This window comes from Lactuca saligna, chromosome 4, assembly GCF_052625555.1.
Source record: "Lactuca saligna cultivar CGN05327 chromosome 4, ASM5262555v1, whole genome shotgun sequence".
NCBI classification, from domain to species: Eukaryota; Viridiplantae; Streptophyta; class Magnoliopsida; order Asterales; family Asteraceae; genus Lactuca; species Lactuca saligna.
This window is the reverse complement of record NC_136420.1, coordinates 312,904,559-312,923,020: the sequence shown is the minus strand read 5'-3', so window position 1 is coordinate 312,923,020 and position 18,462 is coordinate 312,904,559. Positions and strand designations below refer to the sequence as shown.

The 18,462-nt window shown below is 32.4% G+C and overlaps 1 protein-coding gene across 1 annotated transcript in view; it reads left to right on the top strand.

The window, feature by feature from the left end:
• Positions 1-2,024, top strand: part of LOC145039546 (early nodulin-like protein 19) — a 28,513-nt gene extending 26,489 nt beyond the window's left edge. The window contains exon 3 of the mRNA XM_078987583.1: positions 1,946-2,024. The gene's annotated coding sequence lies outside the window, so the exon portion shown is untranslated. The remainder of the gene's footprint in view (positions 1-1,945) is intronic.
• Positions 2,025-18,462: the final 16,438 nt, after the last annotated feature.

Genomic DNA, 18,462 nt, shown 5'->3' with positions numbered 1-18,462 from the left:
CGAGTTCAGGAGTGCAAGTTCAGGGTTCAAAGTGTAAATATGAAAGGGCAACTCGGCGAGTCCATGGGTGGACTCGGCGAGTAGGGTCGCGACTCTGGTTGCGTGTTAAGTAGCCAACTCGGCGAGTCGGAGGCTGGACTCGGCGAGTAGGCGCTGAGTGGAGAAAACCCTAATTTCAGGGGATGAGCCCTATATAAAGGACATTATAGCCTCTCCCCAGCCTCTTTACCCTCTCTTGAAGTCCAGAAAACCCTAAGACGCGTTTGTGAGGGATTTGAGTGCATTTGAACCTTGGAGAAGAGATTTTGGAGGAGATCTTGGAGAATTAGGAGGCTTGGAGCAAGGGGCTTTGCTAAGATTCAGATTTCTCTTCTGTTGGGGCTTCCTTTTGAGGTATTACTTCGTTTCTTGGGCTGTTATTCATCTAGATTCATCATCTTGGAATTTGTGGAAAGTTTAGCTTGTGGTATTTTGAGTTTGAAGGTTAGATCTGAGGTTGCTACCTCAGATCTGGAATGGAGAAGGTCTAGAGTGCATTAAAGTCCCTGTTCTTGAGTGTTTGGTGAAGCCATCTTGCTCCAAACCCTAGCCCTAGAGTGTAAAATGCCTAGATCTCTTTGGATTCACATAAAGTTTGCCACTTTACGTGATGGAAGGGTTGTAGAAGGGTAGATCTACATTTTGGATCGATTGCATGGCCTGGAAGGCTTCTGTATGGGTTAAGAGCTAGTGGTACTCGGCGAGTCACAAGGGTGTACTCGGCGAGTTGCTTGAAGGTGGGCAGGAACTCGACGAGTTGGAAGAACAACTCGGCGAGTTGGAAGAACAACTCGGTGAGTTGGTTGAAGATAGCCTTGGACTCGGCGAGTCTGTTCTTGGACTCGGCGAGTCTGTTCTTGGACTCGGCGAGTATGGTCTTGAGGTCTTAGCCTTTCCTGGTTAAGTTAAGAATCGGTGAGTCAAGGGATGACTCAGTGAGTTGAGATGGGTCTTTTCAGTGTTGGGGGACTCGGCGAGTCAGCAGGCTGACTCGGCGAGTAGAGTCAGCCAAAAGGTTGACTTTGACTTTGACTTTTACCAAGAGTTGACCAGTTGTCTTCTAAGGGCATTTTGGTATTTTGTGGTATTTATTGGGTTTAGTCTTTCGGCTTTATCAGGGGTGGAGTTCGTGTGGGAGGTTGGAGCAGCGTGATCTTAACTTTTCAGTCAGCAGTTGCAAGGTGAGTTATCCTCACTATATCAACAGGGTCTAAGGCACCAAGGCCGGCCCTTTATCGGATTGTAATCCGGATATTGTTGTTATGTTGCTGTTTTACTATGTTTGCATCCTGGTAGTTAGGATGGTGTATGTTAGAGACCTGGTTAAGGTCGGTATCCTGGTATATAGGGTGATGCTATGCTATGTGATCTGTTAGATCGGTTTGATTGGATGTGAATTGTTATATGATTGTATGTTTATGTGCACATGGTTGTTTGACTGGGGATGGGTTGAGGTGGGTCCTGCTTCGTGCTGTAGGCCAACATACCCAGGGCGGAGCGGATATCCCGAAGGCCCAGCGAGCGGTCCGGATAGGCTGTAGGCCCCACGAGTCCGGACCAGACGTGCCAAGGCTCGGAGAGTGGACCAGGCCGATTGAAGGCCCGGTACCGGCGGACCAGTCATACTGTAGACTCAGAGAGTGGACCATGTAGGTTGAAGGCCCGATGCGGGCGGACCAACCATACTGCAGACTCGATGGATAAGGCTAGACTCGGAGGGTGGACCAGGTGGACTGAAGACCGGTGCGGTGGACTAGTCACACAGTAGACCCGAAGTGCATGGCTGTTCTGTATTCTGTGATTTGTTATGATATAGCATGTTATGTGTGTATGGTATATGTGGTTGGTATTTTGGGGGTATCTCACTAAGCTTTCGGGCTTACAGTTGTGGTTTAATGTTTTTCAGGTTCTTCAGGAGACCGTGGCAAGACAAAGACGTGATCGTACCGCTCCTCGTGTTTATGTTTTATGATTATGGTTCTGGGAATACTTTGATAATAAATGTATTGAAAACCTTTTTGTAAAACTTAAAGAAATTGGGATGTTTTGAAAAGTCTAAAATTTGTTGAAATTTTTATCGTTTCACACTTAGCTTTGTGCTTACAGTTTTGGTTTATGGTTTCAGGTACTTTAGTGGACCGTGGCAATGTGAAGGTGTGACCGTACACATCATTGGTTTTACAACTGACTGAATCTTAGGAGACTCTAATTTTAAATAATGTTTTGGAAATAATGGTTTGTAAACAATTTTATTAATAAATGGGTCGTTTTGAAAGTTTCAATTTTGTTAGAATTTTTGGGATGTTACAAGTTGATATCAGAGCCTTGATTTGAGTGAATTGGTGGAACACTCATGTGAATCAAGTCTCAAACTAAGGAATGAAAAGGGTTTTAAAAATGATTTTCAAAATTATTTCCAAAATAATCAAGAAATGATGTGATGTGTACGATCAGTCGTAGCCAGTAAGTCGACCCCAAATTACCACATTGTTATATTTTAGAACAACATGGTTTTCAAGCTATATATATATGTATATATATATATATATATATATATATATATATATATATATATATATATATATATATATATATATATATATATATATATATATATATGATGTCTTTTAGCTTTCAATGATTTATTGCAACAATATTATGATGTAGTTTTATTTATACATAGATACATTTTATACCTTTTTTACTCAAAATTTGCTGGTTGTCACAGTATCATTGAAGATAAAATAAGTATTTTTAAAATAGTATAGAAGGTATATGTTTTCCGTTAAAAAAACGTAAAAGATTATCGGAGTTGGCCTATTTTCTTGTTTAAATATGCAAACAATAAATTAAGAGAAAATTAATTAAAAAAAACAATAAATCGTATAGTAACTTAATATCTTAGTTTGGTGGGTGCGGTTCAACAGAAAGCTCGGCAAAGCTGATGTGGCTTCGGCCAACACCGCGAGGTGACGGTGGCAAACACAAGAGAAATATTTTTTAATTGAAAGTTTCAATATTGGCCCCTGAGAGTTCTTTTTAGCTACACCGTTTACCCTAAGCTTAAAATGAAAATACTATATTTACCCTTTAACTTTATAAAAATTGACATTAGATTTATTCATTTTCATTTAATGTTTCATACTTTTGATTACTTTAAATAAATCCCTTATATTTAAGTTAATTATTATTATATCCCAAAGTATAAGTTAATTATTATAATCTTTAGTTTTAAAATAACTTGTTTAAATTAATTATTTTTAATATAATTAATTTACAAAAAAATGAATGAAAACAATGTGACAAATATGATATGGACCATGATAAGTGTGACATCACACCCACCGGGTTTATAGTAATACTAAGCGAATGTTCGCGCGTTGTGCAGAAACACCTATATAATTGAAGTTTTTACAAATATAAGTTTTTTTTTTAATATAACAATAACGTTGTTATTAAATTTGATATAGTAATTTGTATACTAAATTGAGATAATATATTGATTATTTTGAATTATGTGATAATATATTTATCTATTATAACTTCATAATCTCAATCGTTTGAATGACTTCTACCCACGATTTACACATAGATAAAATTAAATATAATAGATGGTTTAATGTTATTTTTAGTTGTTGTTAGAGAAAATGACAAAAATAGCCATTTACACTAATGAAATTACAAAAATAGCCAAAAAATATCCAAATTACAAAAATAGCCAACGATTTCGCAGATGGAAATGCCCCATCTGCGAAATCACCTTGCCATCTGCGAAAGTACAAGCAACTAAAGCACAGCTGTGCTTTAGCTGCTTGTACTTTCGCAGGTGGTATTATTTTTTTTTTAAAATTTTTTTGTGTATATATAGGGGTAATTTCGCAGATGGAGAAGGTCCATCTGCGAAATCCTCTCATCCTATCTGCGAAATACTGATGTTTTTTGTATTTTTTTTGTTAGTTTGACTATGAAATGAATTGGTTTGACTACGAAATCATGTTACTATATAAAAAGTTTTGTAGAAAAATATCATTTTGGTTTTTATTTGTTTAGGAACTTTCTCTACAATTTGCTCAAAAAATGATTGAATATTTGGTTTGTCTTGTAACCGGTGGGAGATGGCAAGTTAATGGAACTAATCTGGAATACATATGTCCACAGGGAGGTATTTCTGAACTTGCTTTGATATTTTCTGAGTATATTACTTATAGTGATTTTGTATCTTTGATAAGAAGCAAAATTGGTTTGTTAGACAAATATAGAATTAGTCTTCGTTTCCACCATCCCGAATTAAATTATTATATAGCTATAGTTGAAGACATGGATGTTAGAATGTTGATAAACGTAATCAAATGTAGTGGAGGAAGGGTTGTGAAAGTGTTTGTGGTGGTTGATGAAGATGAGGAGGTTAATGGGGGTGGTGAAATTGGAAACCAGCTTGTTGGTAATTTATGCAGTTATAAAGGGAGCAACGATCCGATAGGTACTTTCAATACTCCTAGTGTACCTCAGTTTCACAATGTTGCTGAAAATGTTAATGTTAGTTATTCACCTATTCACTATGTGGATCCTGAGAATTACAAGCATGTTGGTGATGATGATGTTGGTACTTATCTTGATGATGTGGGTCGTTGTGATGATGTTGCCGAACAAGAAGTTAAAGTTATAAGTAGGCGTGTGGTAGATAAAACTAAAAAGAAAAAAAATTCAAGTCAAAAAAATGAAAAAAAATCATGTTTACGGGCATTATGTTGATGTTGGTGATGTATGTTTAGATATAACCGAGCTACAAAGCAATTCCGATAGAGATGAGTTGGGTGATGAAGTTAAAGCTAAGTTTCCCGATAACCTTTTTCACGGTATGCCCCCTGTACCAGCATGGCCAGTTGATATTAATGAAGATATCCCAACACAGATTGTCGACATGAATCTTCAAAAGATTCAATGTGAGAGTATATTTAAGAACAAAGAATTTTTAAAGCGATGTATTGGTAAAAAATGTCTTCGACAAGGTTTCCAGACGAGGACAAGTAGATCCACCAAATCCAGGTATGAAGCTGTGTGTGTTTCGAAAAATTGTTCTTGGTTACTAAGAGCAAAAGCAATAAAAAATTCTGATGGACTTTTCCAAGTGAATAAATTTGTTGATGCACACACATGTTCTTCACCATTGTTGCAACCTAATCATCGACAAGCAAACAAATATGTTTTGGGTGAATATGTTGCTGATGTTTTGGCTGAAGACTATAGTAGAGTTTATCGGGAAAAAGAAATTGTTAATGATATGAATGCTCAATTGAATATCAATATCTCATACCATCAGGCATGGCGTGCGAAGCAATATGCATTGTTGTCGTTAAGGGGTACGAAAGAGGATTCTTTTACCAAACTTCCGGCGTATTGTCACAAATTGGCCAAACATAATCCCGGTACCGTCACACATATTAAAACAGATGCTGATGATCGCTTTGAGTTTTTGTATGTCGCACTCGGTTGCTCGGTTAGTATTATCATATTATATTAATGTTTTAATATTTGTTTTGATGTATTTGAATAGATATACAATGTATTGTAGGTACGCGCTTTTGTCAATTTTTGTAAGCCGACCCTAGTAGTAGATGGAGCTCACCTAAAGGGAGAGTTCAAAGGTATCATATTACTTGCAGTTACTAAGGACGGAAAAAACCAAATATTACTGGTTGCATATGGTATATGCAAAAATGAGTGTACCGATTCTTGGACATGGTTTTTTCAAAAACTACGTGAGTGCATAGGAAATATGCAGGAGTTTACAATTATATCTGATAGGTCTCCATCTATAGCAACATCCGTTGCCAACATTTTTCCTCACGCTCATCATGGAATATGTGGTGTCCATTTGTATTTCAACATAGTATCTAGATTCGGCAAGAGTAAGACGGTTAAAGTAATTTTTTGGGATGCATGTAGAGTGTACACAGTTGATGATTTTGATGCTGCCATCGATGTTATGAAAAAGACAAAAGAACCAGTATGGGAGTACTTAAAAAGTATAAATCCAGAAACTTGGTCAAGAGCACATTTTAAAGGGAACCGATACAATCTTATGTCATCCAACAGTGCGGAGTCTATAAATGCATTATCTAGACACGCACGTAAGGTGCCAATACTTATGTTGATCGATTTTTTTCGTGCTAGAATGCAACAATGGTGGTTTCAAAGACGTAACTTTGCAGGTATTAAGTAAATTTTTAATATTAATGTTTTATTAATTTTGATGTTATTGATCTTAGCTTCTTCATTTCGTCTATTTTTTTAGCGGAAGCAACAATAACACTTACCCCTTGGGCGGATGAAATTGTAAAAGAAAATAAGAAAATTTTTACCAAATGGGATGTTCTCATGATCTCAAATACGAAATGCGAGGTCAAAAAGGGGGCACAAAATGTGATTGTTGATTTCAAACATATGACATGTACATGTAGGCATTGGCAACTTGATGGGATCCCTTGTGGTCATGTCATAAGATGTTTAACAGTGAACACTTACCAAGACTGCTCGAGGTATGCATTAAATGCTTACTTCACCGAAACACTGAGGAAAACATATGAGGAATCAATAAACCCTCTGCCAAATCCATCCGAATGGGAGATCCCCGATGATTTGATGATTGTTAAGCCACCAATAATGGATAAACGTCAGCTAGGCAGGCCAAGAAACACATACCGCATTCCATCCCAAGGCGAGGGTCCAATTATAAAAGAGTGTTCTACATGTGGTCAAATAGGACACACGAGAAATAATTGTACTGGAAGGGCGTCCGGTAGCGGAGCACGTCACATAATTTCTACTGCAGAAATGACATTTAATATTGGTGGTTCAGCGAGTTGCTCACAAACCTTTAACGCTGATTTTGATTTAAAACAACCTTGAAATGAAGACTAATGACGAGTTGTTAACTTATCATGTATTGTAATATTTTTATTAAATCTTACAACACATTGCTATGCTTTCATATTTTTGTTTAGTTTGTTGATTATAACAATTAATGAAGCCTTTATTTTATAAAATATAGTTTGCATAACTTTTTTAACAATTACAACTTGTTATTTAAAAAAAAAAATAACAAACGATCCTTTTGCAACCTAATCTGTATCATGATAATATAACAACAATTTTGTATCTAGTTTTTAATAAACTTGATCTATAAGCGGTATTTATACATACTAGACAGTAATGACAAGTCCAACTTTGAAATGAGTAGGCAGTAATGCCAAGTTACTGTAGTAACCTGCAAATCGTAGTGGAACCCTTAAGTGACATGACATAAAAGATAGTTTGACATGATAAATCACTGCATAAAGCTGAAAATCGTATTCCAAATGTAACCATTTCATAGTCAAAGTTTTAATTCGTAGTCTATTTATTTATATAAATAGATGTTTAAGTTCTAAAAACCAAACACCCAAATCACCTAAACGAAACGAACTCCCTTTATTAGAAATGTCATCGAATGCAGCAAGTTCTTCGAATGAACTATCTGGTTCCAATTCTGAAAGGCCATGGACGACAAACGAGGTGTTAGTTCTAACACGTTGCTGGCTAAGTGTTAAGGATGGTGTATCGTTACTTGCTCCCCTGCATTACCTAATTGGTGATGAATGGACTCGCATAACATCTTTGTTTAACCATAAGATGGGAAAAGGACAAAAAAGAGAAAAATCAGATGTTGTTACTAAGTGGCTGGATGTAAAGGAAGAAGTGACATGGTTCAATCGAGCATGTAATTATGCGAAACGTAACAATGTTCGTTATCGGGATGAAGAAGAGCTCTTGGAAGTTGTTACAGATTTTTACATCTGTGAGCATGACGACAGAGACTTCGAATATGAGGAAGTTTGGAAGGTTGTTAAAAATAAACAGTATTTCATGTAGACCGCTCTAATTTCTGTTAAGAATAACCCATGGACTTGTGTTTTACGTTAATGGTTTGTTCGTATTATGTCGTTGTTTTTCATGTAATTGTTGTAATGTTTGTAATGGTTCATGGAATCCTTGTTAATGTATTGTGAAAACTAATGCAAAGGGCATTTATTAATTCAAATTAATCATACGAGTTGCTCACATAATAAACTAATTTAGATTTTAAACAAACGAAATACATACGAAATACATACGAAATACATGAAAATAACCTAGTACATGAAAATAACCTACTACTCACATAATAAACTATAATAGATTTTACACAAACGAGATATATTTCAAAATATTCCAAGGGGCTTCAAACTGGAATTCCAACCCGTTACTTAATGACTTGTACTCCTCCTTAGCAGCTTCCAAGATAACCTCCTCAGTAGCATTTAAACGGGTGTCGTCAATTTTGGTATAAAGATCGTTGAATAATAGAACTTCGGTTTTCATTTCATACCATCTTGCTAAGATGTCTAGTTCGTCACGATCGTTTCTTGTAGCCCTTTGGTTTTCAGCATTGAAAATATTGGTTAAACAGCTCCAAAACATTGGATCGTTCAACTTGTTTGTCTCGTACACATGAATATAAGCATGTGTAAGAACCAAGAACTCTTCATTGCTCCATGATATAGAACTCATTTTGATTGAAACTAAGAGAGTGGAATATAAAAAACAATATTTGAACAGATGTATTGGTTTATTTAATAAAGTATTTATGTAACATAAGGTCAATTTATAGTAGTTTCTACACAAAATCGCAGTCCAATCTTCTAATATGTCTGCATTTCATAGTCAAAATTAACTGACGAATGCAGTGTACTATACTTATAACATAACAGAGCACTGTTCGAGTTGACAAGTCATCCCCGGTCGAATGACAACACAATACATTGCTGCTTGAATTGACAAGCCATTGCAGCAGGAAAGTAAGGAGTCTTTATAAATAGATTTTAATATCCGTTGTAGTTGTTTCGTATTACTTCCCTCCCTGCAAATTGGACTCCTAAGCAAGGAAAAGAAAGGTGATTTCCTACATGCAGTTTGCAACCTTTCCAAACACAAGTAAAAATCATCAACGCTATATGCATTGCATGAATTCCAAAACAACGATTCAACTTCCGTACTGTTATGTCCCACAGAGTCACGTATCTTTTGAGCTATATCTTTAGGACAATATCCATGATAGGAATCCGGGTAGGCACTTTGAACACCAAATTCTATTTTATCACACAGGTTGCTTATGAAACCAACCTCTATGTCGTTACCTAAACAATCTTTTAACCTCATCATGAACCATCTCCATGATTCTTCACACTCTAAGGTTCCCAAACCAATTGCTAAGAGTAGTGGTTCATGATTTCCATCTAAAGCCACTGCGAAGTACATTGTTGTCAGATAGCTCCCAATAAGGGGTAAATAACCCACATATATCAGCGGTATCATGCACCTAAGGAAGGTACGAATCTACATAAAAACGAACACATATTAGTGATGAGTAAAAACTAATCGAGATACATTACCATGAAATATTATATAACTCAATAAAAGTAGTATGTTATAACACGCAACCTAAAGCCACAAAACAGAATTGAAAGCGGTTGGTATCGGTTTTCTTGATGGCTGTGAAGGTATTAGGATTTGTTCTTTGAAGGTTATGCAAGAAAATTGGTAGTTGAGAAAAGCTTCTTCCGATGTTAGTACTCATTTTCAAAACCGATGAAAGTGCTCTGCAATCATCACACAAATGCAATATCAATAAAATGAGATTATAAATAGAAAATATTGTATCTCTAATGTTCACAATTCATAGTTTAACCTTTTAAATTCGTAGTCAAACCAGTTCATTTCATAGACAAATTTCACTGACCGACATGACAATACTATAGAACGTACTTGTCTGGATTTCGTAGTTCAACTTTTTGAATTCATAGTCAAACCAGTTCATTTCATAGTCAAATTTCACTGACCGACAAGACAATACTACAGAATGTACTTGTCTGGATTTCGTAATTCAACTTTTTGAATTCATAGTCAAACCATTTCATTTCATAGTTAAATTTCACTGACCGACAAGACAATACTACAGAATGTACTTGTCTGGATTTCGTAGTTCAACTTTTTGAATTCATAGTCAAACCAGTTCATTTCATAGTCAAAAAGAATTGTCTATAACATGATTTCTTCTATAAAAGGGTGTCACTCAGTATGAAAACTGTATCTGTCAAAGCAACTCCTATTTATAAGAAAAACAAGGCTAATGGCATACTGCAACTGCGGAGGAGAACGTATCGTTAGGATTTCGGGAACATCTAAAAACCCAGGAAGATTGTTTTACGCTTGCCCATATTTGGTATCATGTTGTTAACGTCATTCAAATTTAAACCCTCGTGTCTACATGACAAACAATTAATTTCTTTTCTTACTGTCAATGTTAAATTTAACAGGGATCAAAATGCGGGTTTATCAGTTGGGTTGATGAAGAGAAGGACCAATCATCTATGGTAATAGCGAAAGTAGTTAAGTCTAATAAGCTCTTTCAATCAGAAAATAAGAAGTTGAAGATAGCGTTGATTTGTAGTTGGGTGTTGTTCTTGGTAGTTCTTGTTTACAAGTTGTAAGCTTTTTAATATTGTTTTTATGGTTTTGAAGTTGTTAGGTCAATAAATTGTTGTATTTGTACTTACGTTTACAACAGTCTACTTGTAACGTTAAAACAAATGTTGTAGTCGTTCTTATGTATGTTGTATGTATTCATAAGTTATTAGTAGGTCATTAATTTGTTGTAATTGTCGTAACGTTATATTTTTTGCCATCCATTCACGAAACTGAAAAAATAAACTAATAATCATATCCAACATTAATTTAGATATACAATTATATAATCCTACTACATAGGACCAAGACTAGACCCCCAAAAAATTTTTGCCATCCGTTGACGGAACTCTAAAGCTGCGGTCTTTGGGTCAATAATAACACGTATTGGTTGACCTGAAACGAATTGCTCCATAAACATACAAAGAAAAACACCGCAATCTCCCAAATGACTACTTTGTTGGGGAACATTTTCTTCATAAATGAATTGCATATTCAATGGAATCCTTTGGGTGTTCCTCCAGGCCCAATACTTAATCTTGTCCAAATAATTTGCCACCCGACGTTCAAATTTGGAAAAGATTCATTCAGAGTAGAATTTTTCATAAGCCGATCTTCCAAGACTGTCATAAATATAGACTCCCATTGATGCTAATCGTAGTTCCCCAAATAGCCAATGATTAGGGGATGAATGAATCGGCAATAAGACTTGTATAAGGATCATAAAATAAAATATACTAAAAATAATCTACAACTGCCGTAATTCTTATTGCATCTTCGTCCGGCACCTAATTTAATAACCAATAATCTCTAATTATAAATAAGTTTCAATATACTAAAAAAATATATAATTTAATGTAAGTATACGAACCTCTTTAGCTTCACTATAATCATTTACGTCAAACACCTCATCTCCGACTCCTACATTAAAAATAAAACTTTACACTTAATAACGAAAAACACATAATTTAATAAGCAATAATATCTAATTAAATAAATGATTTAATCTACTAAAAACAAAATATAAATTAATGTAACTATAAGAACCTCTTTAAATTCAGTATAATCATTTACATCAAACACATCATCATCAAATTTGTTCCCCGCTTACTCATTCCTCTCCTCCGACACCTACATTAAAAATATAACTTTTTACTTAATAACGAAAGACACATTATTAAAAAGTAATTATTAAAATCGTAAAGGTAATATCTATAACAACCTTGTTGTCTTGAATATCACCAAATGTATTTTCAGTTGTATTGTTTTTATTCAACACTTCATCTTGCACAACTTATATTTTCAAATATAAAATATGAACACAGGTATTCATATTTGTTAATAAAATTTAAAAAATAATGTAGCGTGTAACTAACCTGTTCATCATAATTTCTTTGTGACACTATCGGATCATCATAAAAAATGTCGTTCCAAAATTGTTCAGTATTCACTTGTTCACCAAAAAACTCTGTAGGTTGTCGGTTCATAAACACATGTTGCTCCAGTGCATGTAGCCATTTCAACACCTCGTCTAACTTGTGTTTTCCACTGCCCCTACCTGTACCATGAGAGCGACCACTGGACGACATACTAGACGAAGATTCGTCTTGTCTCCTAAAAGGGTCCCGTACTGGGGATGGAACTGCTTTCCCTTCACCATATACATACTCTTGAAATGACATATAATAAGAAGATGTCATCTCACCATCACCCGGTAACATGTTTTATCTTGGTGGTAGACCATCCTAAAAAATTAAACATATTAAAAATGCATATAAAAGTATAATAATCAAATTTATTAATAATAAACGAAATATTTATAAACCTGCATCTTTGATCAAATCTTGTTCACGTCAACCCATTTTAATTTTTTAGTTCCACTCCATCGTTTCATCCGAGGTAAGTCTTTATTTTTTTTTCAACACAAATCCACATGCGCGAACAGCCGGAATCATCTCATATATCCATATCTACAAATTTTTACAATTACAGTAATAAAAGTTAAAATTAAAATAAAAAACTTAACAATAAAACAATTTAAATATTAGAATATTTTTATACCCTAATTGGAGCCGTAAATCCAGATACGGAGTACTTTAAAGTTTGACCACGCTCAAAAAGTGATAAATAATGATGTATTTTGTTCCATGTATCCTCAAGGTCAACATAAGTAAAATCCCAAAGATAGCTACCCCAAGCGAAACTAACAAAACAAAAAAACAATATTAGTTTTTATATAAATTATAACTTTAATAAAATATAACTTTTAACGTAAACAAAATATACCTGTTCCAGAGATCCAAATTCTCAGCAAAAAAAAAAAAAAACAATCTTGTGGCACCCGATCATTAACTTCTTTACCCAAAAAACCTTCACATAGAATGTATATCAAACATACTCTAACTGCATCAACGTCGTCAAGTGCTACGAATGTTCGATTTAAAATTAAACGTTTAAGGTCGCCGATTTTCACTGAACTATTGGTATGGTCCGGAAATAGCCGTTCACGCAATAAACATCTTTTTTTACTGCTTAATAATTTTTCCGACCCTTTTTTCCCAATGTTTTTTGGATACTCCCCAAAATTGAAGCTGGTTATCAAACAAAACTCTTCCGGCCCATAAACCATTTTCGTATTGCCTACTCGAAAATATAATCGTTTTATTCCATTTGGAGATAAAACAGGGTCCGGCCGGATCTGATGAAGGAACATTTTATGGAACAACAATGCATCCCCTTGTAAACGAGGGACGTCAATAAAGTAACCAAATACGGTATTTCTGAAAATGGCACGTCTGGCATCATCTAAAACTTCAAATACTTCTCATATGTTACCGCCAGAACCTTTTAAGTTCGCAAACGCTTTCACATTGATAAAACTAAAATCATGCTGCAAAAAAAACACAAAAACAAATTAGATAACTAAAAAATGTTTTGTTTTTAAAATATATGATTACGAACTGCAATACATAAACAATTGGTAATGCAAATACTATTTCTTAATTAATAATTATTTTTATATTTCCGATAAAAAACAATAACATACATATATATAAACAATTTTCCAAGTTATACAACAAAAATATTTACGTTAAAAAACAATATCATATATAATTATATAAACATTTTATTAAACATATTTTCGACTTAAACGACAAATATATAAACGATAAATTTTCAACTTAAACGACAAATACATAAACAATTTTTATATTTCTAATTCTATAAACTAACATTTTATAATCATATAAACAAACAATTTTTCAAATAAAACGACAACCAAATTAACAATTTTGCAAGTTATACGACAACAATTGTTCAACTTATATGACAAACACAACCAATTTCTAACAATATATATACGACAAATTTTCAACTTATACAAATGTTGTACTTATAAAACAAATATATATACAAACGACTATTTTACACATACTATAATTTAACTATTTTTCACTTTATATAAACAATTATACGATAACAATATACAAGTTTTCAGGTTATACAACAACTAAACAAACAACAAAAATAACAAATTCTAAATATTATCTATGCAGTCTCTACTTGTACATTCAAACAAACACTAACAAAATACCATTTAAGCTTCAAGTATAATAAAGAAATATTAAAACTATCAAAATACAACAAAATTACCCTTTTGTTAACACTAAATAATACAATAAATAATAACAAAAAAAAACTTCAACATTTAAAGAGTTAAAATCTAACCATATTCGCCGGATTGTTGACATAATCCTCCATTTTCTTCAAAAAGTAGCCAAAATCGCGAAAATACTCCAAAGATAGAGAGAGTTAGAGAGAGTTTTTGTGTAGAGAAGGGGGAAAATGGAGAAAAGAAAAACGCTTATATACCGAAACAAAGAGCATTTCGAAGATGGCTTTACAATTTCGCAGATGGCCTAAGCCATCTGCGAAAGTACAAGCAGCTAAAGCACAGCTGTGCTTTACTTGCTTGTACATTCGCAGATGACAAGGTGATTTCGCAGATGGGGCATTTTCATCTGCGAAATCGTTGGCTATTTTTGTAATTTGGATATTTTTTGGCTATTTTTGTAATGTCATTAGTGTAAATGGTTATTTTTGTCATTTTCTCTTCTTGTTATTGTTAACTATTTTTTTTTAATTTTATTTGCTTAATGTTTTAGTTTCTATCATTATAATTATTAAAAAAAAAATTAAAGGTAACAATATAACCATTTATATATAGTTATTTTTAACTGTAATTATTGTAAATTATTTTAAACTACTTATTTGAAAACTTTTAACGATTTTATTTAGGAAATATTTAAGTTAAATTGAGGTTTCAAGTGGAAATGAAATTTATATTTAAATTGACATTGTAATATTATGTTTAAGTTAACAATTTAAGTATTTTGTCAAACTGTTCAAAATTTGTAGCTTTAAACTAATAATGGTTTACATATAACAACATATTAAATCTAATAAATTAAGTATAATATGTTAAAAGTTAAAGACGTAACTTTATAAGTGGAAGTAAATATATTATTTTAAAATCAAAATTTAGTTTATTTATGATTATACTTTAGGTTTGATATTTATTTAACCTTATTAAACAACTTACAATCATTATTAGAAAGACACTATAATTTATCACTTTTAACTATTTACAAAATATTATTTCAGTTGATTAAGTTAAACTAAAATTTATATTTAAATTGGCCCTATAATTTTATATTTAAACTAATAATGTAAGTATTTTATACAAATTGTTCCAAAATTATATCTTTAAAATGGTAATGGTTTACATCCAACAATATATTAAAACTAATAAATTAAGTATAATATGTTAAAAGTTAAAAAACATAACTTTATAAGCAAAAGTAAAAATATTATTTTATTAATGAAATTTAGTTTATGTATGATTACACTTTAGGTTTGATATTTATTTAACCTAATTAACCAAATTATAATTATTATTAGAAAAAATTGAAAAGTCATGGGAATTTCAAATGGATGTGGTGAAAGAAAAAAAAAATACATGCGAGCTTCAAATGAATGTAGTGAAAGGAAAAATACTTCATTTATAAGTATCCTAGGCGAATTACCGCATGTTATGCAGAAACACCTATATAGTTGAAGTTTTAGAAATATATATATATATATATATATATATATATATATATATATATATATATATATATATAACAATAACACTGTTGTTAAATTTTATATAATATTTCGTATACCAAATTGATATAATATATTAATTATTTTGAATTATATGATACTATATACATCTATTATAACTGCATAATCTCAATCGTTTGAATGATTTCTACCCGCGAATTACACATAAATAAAATTAAATATGATATATGGTTTAATGTTATTTATAGTTGTTATTGCTAATTAATTTTTAAAAATTTATTTGCTTAATGTTTTAATTTCTATCATTAAAATTATTTAAAACATCAAACATTGTTATTTGATTTTAAATATAACAATATAATCATTTATATATAGTTATTTTTAACTATTGGTATTGTAATTATTTTAAGCTATTTATTTGAAATTTTTTACCGATTATAAAAATTTATTTAGAAAATATTTTAGTTAAATTGATATTACAATTTGGTTTTTGCATTTATCACTACAATTTATTACTTTTAATTATTTACAAAATATTATTTGGTTTTTAAGTAGAACTAAAATTTATATCTAAGTTGATACTGTAATGTTATATTTAAATTAACAATTTAAGTATTTTGTCCAAACTGTTCAAAAGTTGTACCTTTAAACTGATTATGATTACATAAAACAACATTTTAAATCTAATAAATTAAGTATAATGTGTTAAAAGCTAAAGACATAACTTTATAAGTAAAACTAAAGATATTATATTGAAATTGAAATTTAGTTTATTTATGATTACACTTTAGGTTTGGTATTTATTTAACCTTATTAACCAGCTTATAATTATTATTAGAAAGACTATAATTTATCACTGTTAACTATTTAAAAAATATTTTTTGGTTTGTTTAAGTTAAACTAAAATTCATATTTAAGTTTAGCCTGTAATGTTGTATTTAAATTAACAATATAAATAATTTATACAAATTGTTCCAAAATTGTATATTTAAAATGATAATGGTTACATCCAACAATATATTAAAATTAATAAATTAAGTATAATATGTTAAAAGTTAAAAAAAAAACATAACTATATAGATAGAAGTAAATATATTATTTTAATATTAAAATTTAGTTTATATATAATTACACTTTAGGTTTAATATTTATTTAATCTTATTAACCAATTTATAATTATTATTAGCAAAAAATTGAAAAGTTACAAGAGTTTCAAATGAATATGATGAAAAGAAAAATGCATGGAAGTTTCAAATGAAATCCATGAAAAAAATGTTTCTATTATATATATATATATATATATATATATATATATATATATATATATATATATATATATATATATATATATATGTTTCGTATATTTGTTTAAATGGTCCATTGTGAATTTTTTTTTTTTTTTTTTTTTTTTTTTTTGCATTTAAAGGGTACAAATTCATATTATTAGGGTTTAAAAAGTCATTTTCTAAAAAAAATGAAGGGGTCATCCGGTGAACCCTTTCCTAGTCAGCATGTTTAAAGTTAAAAAAATGCCACCTCATCAGAAGTCTCTTATCAATTAAGATCTCTCTCTCTCCCTTCTCTCTCTCTTTCTCTCTCTCTCTCTTTCTTTCTCTCTCTCTCATCCCCACATCGCCAGAAAGCCCTAATTCCCCGTTTCCTTCCATCGATGTCTGCCTATATTATTCCCTTTAACCTGTGTTCCAACACCACCACTAATCCACCATCATCTGCCACCAGAATCGTCCAACATCTATAGTTAACGATGATGTGGTGATACAAGAAATCGAAATCGAAGATAGATTTATGTAGTCTAATGGAGTTCTGTTGAGAACTCCCATTGAAGAAGATGAATACACCACCACTATCATCGTTGATAGAAAAGGGTGAACCACCATGTACTTCTGACACCTCCTCCAAATGAATTACTAGAAACTTGATGCCTCTCATACCGGATTGATCTACACTACCTCCTACTTGGATACTCCAATTTGATTGGCGATTGGAACTCCCGACAGTGTTGTCGGTGGAAGTGTTCGATGCTTTAGTGCTCACCGCGGGAGAAACGGGAAGTTTCAAGAGGGTGATTGCCCGTTTTCTCACTGAATCGCCTAAGATTGGGTCACAAACCTCATGTCAACCTTCGATTGGCCATAACCTGAATCCGAGCATGTTGAGCTGAATCGCTCTGGATCTGATCATGTTGAGCTGAATCGCAGACCCCTCCCTTTTTTCGTTGAATCGCCTCTATGTTTCTTCTGTTTGTTTCTTTTATTTTTAGCATAGGCAACAGTTGGGGATGATGGTTGTGTATTCAGTGGTTTTATGGCGATGAATTGAAGTTGTAATTAGGATATCAGTAAGGGAGAATCAGGTGTCTTTGGGGATTTTGGTGTTGGGTTCGGATTAATAGGTATGAAGGTTGTGTTAGTCAGGTGTCTTTCGAGTTCTGATAAAGAACACAAGGAACCAAAGGTTTGGGTATTTTTGCTTTTCTTTTAGATGAAGAAGACGAAGTTCGATTTTGTGCTTAGACTCTTGGTTTACGTGGCAACGATGAGTCGACTCACCACTGAGTCATTGTTGACTCACCTGCTTAGTTGGCAGGTGAAAAAGGCAGTGTAACCTTCAAAAATAGATAAATGTACGAAATTAACCGGTAAAACACAATTTCGTACCCTTTAAACGCAAAAAAAGAAAAATCACGAAGAACCATTTAAACCAATATACAAAACATTGTTGGAAAAGGGA